The sequence below is a fragment of the Chrysochloris asiatica genome, unplaced genomic scaffold (assembly GCF_000296735.1).
Source record: "Chrysochloris asiatica unplaced genomic scaffold, ChrAsi1.0 scaffold00258, whole genome shotgun sequence".
In the NCBI taxonomy this organism is placed as follows: Eukaryota; Metazoa; Chordata; class Mammalia; order Afrosoricida; family Chrysochloridae; genus Chrysochloris; species Chrysochloris asiatica.
The window spans coordinates 724,412-729,231 of record NW_006408776.1 but is presented as its reverse complement, the minus strand read 5'-3'; the positions used below and the strand labels follow the sequence as shown (position 1 = coordinate 729,231).

At 42.4% G+C, this 4,820-nt stretch overlaps 1 pseudogene across 1 annotated transcript; it reads right to left on the bottom strand.

The window, feature by feature from the left end:
• Positions 1-3,350: 3,350 nt before the first annotated feature.
• LOC102811973 lies at positions 3,351-3,762 on the bottom strand (annotated as a pseudogene). The gene has a single exon (XR_438788.1). The product of XR_438788.1 is annotated as a general transcription factor IIA, 2, 12kDa pseudogene (transcript).
• Positions 3,763-4,820: the final 1,058 nt, after the last annotated feature.

Here is a 4,820-nt window from a genome sequence, read left to right as displayed (position 1 = left end):
GGTATTTCTATTTTCAACCTTCTGAGGAAGCGCCATATTGCATTCCAGAGAGGTTGGACCATTTTGCAGTCCCACCAGCAATGCAGGAGTGTCCCAGTGCTTGGCTGTCTTTTGAATCGCCACATCCCCGTGCCTGGCTGTCTTTTGAATCGTGGTCTCCCTTGTCTATCATTGTAAAATAGACACTTGAGGGGGATGGGAAACATCCAGAAACATCACAACAGAAAACATGTGGGCCTATCTCCAGCTTATAACCAACTGGAATACTTTGGGGGGAAGAGGGCATGAAACTGTCCAGACCCAAGATGGTGGGGGGACTATGATGGCATGGACAGATGGAGTGGATGGGGACACAGAATTCAGGGAGGAAGAGGAGCTGTTTGCTGACATCCGGGGGGAGGGGGGCAGGCCTATGTGGTATATCTTTTGGTTATTTGATGATGCACAGAGGGGATTTTAATCATTGCAATGAAATGAAATACGATAGGATTAATGTGAAGCTGAAGTGGTACAGAGGCAAATAATGATGTATGCAAAACCTTGGAACAACAGGGCTCTGGGATACAGAGAGTGAGACATGGTTTGAATGGGAAAGGGGGTGGGAATAATGTTAAGATGCTTGGCTGTCTATTGAATCTTGGTTTCCCTGGCATACCACTATAAAACAGACACTGGAGGGGGAGAGAGGAATAGCCAGAAATACCACCATAGAAATCTTGTAAGTCCATCTTCTGCCTGTAACTGATTGGAAGACTTAAAATGTAGCTACAATGCGCCCAGTGAAGGAGGCTTCCTGTGGAGCCTCTACATTACACTAGACCATAAATGGAATCCTGAACAGCATCCAGAATCTTCTGACAGGAAATTTCCACTTGAAAGGACAAGCAGACCAGCCTGGAGTGGCCAGAAGAACAGAAGATACTTCCTGAAAGAAAGACTGACAGGAAAAATACAAAACAACACAGGCAGGCCAACTGATTACTATAAGAACAAACAAGTGGCTTGCCCAGGAGACATTGAAGCGAGTGGTCGGGTCTCCCTCAGTGCAAACCCCCTTCTAAGACTAAGACCCAATGGGAATACACGCTCTGATTGGTGACCACATTCCTCACTAATAAGGGGAAGTGAGGGAAAAAGAGCAATGAAGCTGTGAGCTAAGCCCTACGATGCTCAAAAGACTCCTATGAACCTGGATGGAGAGTTGGTTGGCCAGCAGTGTGACAAGTCCAGGGGACTCTTGGACCCAAAGTTAGTGAAATAGCCACAGAGGACTAGAGTGGAGAGTGAAGTATCCAGCTGATAAAAAAGAAAGGGCATATGCATAAGTACACCCACACTCACAGATAATACCCACTTGACCTGGTTTCAATGGCTGGATGATCAGAGCTCAACCAGAAGAAAAAGGAGAGGGAAAAAAGAATAATCTGATATGATTTGATGAACTTGACATACACCTATGGAAGCAGTAGCTCAAAAGAGTGAACAAATTTTCACATCGAGGATCATTCCTACCTCAGCCACACACAGAGAGGACAGGGATAGGTAACTTGGACATTGGCTACCCAGAATGTGGGGGCTACAGAGGCAAGAAGTGACGGGCTTACAAGCTTTCAAGAGGGAACCGAGATCCAGAGGGTGTGAAGCAAGGTAGAATCTCCACTGAGTAGTATCCATTCTGCCTAGTCAGGGATGATGAAAGGAGATGCGGATAGGTATCTTGCGATACAATAGCGAATAATTGTTATCAGGACTGAGTGTAAGGGCTGGAAATGTAAAGGTAGATGTTTGGGGGCAAAGGGAGGTGAGTGATTAATCTTGCAGTCTAGGAGCAGAGGTCCGTGAGGCCATCAAAGGAGAAGAGCGGAGAATGGAACCCTCCCCGGAGAAGCAGTGATGCCAGGGATGGAGACAGAGACGATGACGTGGAGAGATGGAGTGGCTGGGGACTTTGGACCCAGAGAGGAAGAGGCGCTGTGTGTGGATGACCGGGAATGGGGTGGGAGGGGGTGCGGGGGTGGCAGTCTTGCGGGGTATATACCCTTTGGTTGATGGATGATGCATGGAAGGAATTGTAACCATGGAAAGGAAACAATATATGCCAGGATCAATGTGCAGCTGATGTCCTCCCATGTAAACTATCATATAATTCACAATAAAGCATTAAAAAAAAGGGGGGGGAGGGCCTATAAAGGCAAGAAATGACTGGCTTACAAGCTTTCAAGAGGTAGCCTAGTTCCAGATGGGGCGGGGGAAGGTAGAATCTCCACTGAATGATTTCCTATCTGTTGGGACCGGGCTGGCGAAAGGAAATGGGGATAAGACTCTTGTGGTACAATAGTGCATAACTGCCATCAGGACTGACTGTGAGGGTAGGAAATACAGAGGTAGATGTTTTTTGTCAAAAGGAGGGGAGTGATTGATTTTGCAGCCCAGGAGTGGAGGTCTCTGGGACCATCAAGTGAGAGAAGAGCGGAGAACAGAACGGGACCCTACCCAGAGAGGCAGAGACACCAGAGACAGAGACGATGACATAGACAGATGGAGCGGCTGGGGACACTGAGCCCATGGAGGGCTGTGTGCTGACGGCCAGGGGGCGGACTTGTGGGGTGTATCCTTTGGTTATTCAATGATGCATGGAGGAGATTGTAATCACTGCAATGAAATGAAATATGATAGGATGAATGTAAAACTGGTATTCTTCCATGTAAAACTCACAATAAAAACTTATTTTAAAAAAGAGAGAGAGAGAACAGAATGGATAAGAAAACAGGATCCTTCAATATGCCATCTATAAGAAAGAAAAGAAAGAGCTGTCTTCCAAATTTCTTGGCATAGATGAGTGAGTTCTTCCTGTGCTGTATCAGTTTGTTGAAAGATTGCAATTTGTATTTCATCAATTTCCAGAGCCTTGTTCTTTGCCAATGTCTTCAGTATACGTTCACCTTTTTCCTACACTGCCATTGACTCTTGAACATTTGCTAGCTCTTGAAATGGTTCACAATGACCATTTCTTTTTAGTGCAATAACTTTGTATTCTCCTGTCTTCTTCTTCTTTTTTTTTTTTTTTTTTCATGTTTTAAAATGTGTTTATTAAAGAGTGTTTGTAGGAAGGCAACACCTTTGATTCATTATTTTAAAAAAAAGTTTCTCCATGCTATATAATAAAGGGTAATGTAAGGGGCTACAGAGTTACAAGCGTCTTTCTACTGGAATTCTTTGATAGTACAGCACAGTGCAGTCATCTCTGCATTGTTAGAATAAATATTTAAAAAAAAAGTCTCTTCTATGCTTCTCTTAAAAAAGCAGTGAATAACAACAGAAGATGGCATGAAAAAGCCATTTTTTCCCTTTCATTTTGTAGTATTGGAGCCAGTATTTTTGCCATCACAGGCTACAATTTTCACTTTATCCACTTTAATAAGCTCTGTCACCTCTCTGAATTCAACATCATTCAAAACAAAAGTCCACACATTATCGTGGAATCTACGTATTTAGAGAGCCCCTGAAATTGACTCTGTTCCTGACCCTCTGAGCCAATGCTGAATTTATAGCCTTATCAAACTGAAGGAGAACTTGAAGGGCAAGTTGGGGAGTGATCTGTTGAGACTGTATGAGCTCATCTAGGCTTTCCTGAAGACTGTTTCCCAAAGTGGGATTTCTGTGTAACTGATATGCCATGGCTTAGGTGCAAAAAATTGTTTTTCTTATTCAGGCTTGCATTGATATCCTGTAGGAAAGGCGCTTCCCTCCGCTGAGCGGACAGAAGCCCCAAAGCACTCCTGTCTTCTTTTGATACTTTCTGCAACATTCAATAGTTTGCCATAAAATCCTTCAATATGGAAAGTTAAACCTTGAACTTTTCTTTAGTTGTCTCAGCTTGAGAAATGCTGAGCATGTTCTTCCCTTTGGTTTTCTAACCCCAGGTTTCTGCACATTTCATGTTATAGTACTTGACTTTGTCTTCCAGAACTGCCCTTTGAAATTTTCTGTTCAGCTCTGTTACCTCCTCATTTCTTTCATTTGCTTTAGCATCTCTACACTTGAAAGCAAGTTTCAGAGTCTCTTCTGACATGCATTGTGTTCTTTTCCAGTTTCTTGTCTTCTTAATGACCTTTTGCTAATTTCCTGTGTGATAGTCTTGATCTTATTTCACAGCACTTTGGGTCTTTGGTGTGTCTAATGCATTAAATCTGTTCTTGAGACAATTTCTAAATTCAGGTGGGATATATTCGAGGTCATACATTAGCTCTCATAGACTTGTTTTAATTTTCTTAAGCTTTGGCCTAAATTTAACTTATGAGCAATTGATGATCTTTTCCACAGTCTGCCCCTGGCCTTGTTTTGGATGATGTGGAGTTAGTCCACAGATATAGTGAGGTTTTTGTGTATTCTGTCTGAGTAGGTCCATCTGGGTAGTTGTCTTTTATGTTGCTTAAATCAGGTATTTACAATGAGTAAGTCATTGGCCTTGCAAAATTCTATCATACACCCCCCAGCATCCTTTCTATTACCAAGTTCATATTTTCCAATTACTGATCCTTCTTCATTTCCAAACATTGTATTCCAGTCATCAGTAATTATCAGTACATTTTGACTGCATGTTTGATCAATTTCAGACTGAAGACATTGGTAGAAGTCTTCAACTACATCATCACTGGCTTTAGTGGTTGGTGTGTAAATTTGAATAATATGGTATTAGCTGGTCTACCTTGTAGGTATATGGATATTATCCTATCATAGACAACATTATATTTCAAGACAGATTTTGAAATGTTCTTTGTGATGATGAATGAGACACTATTCCTCTTCAATTTGACATT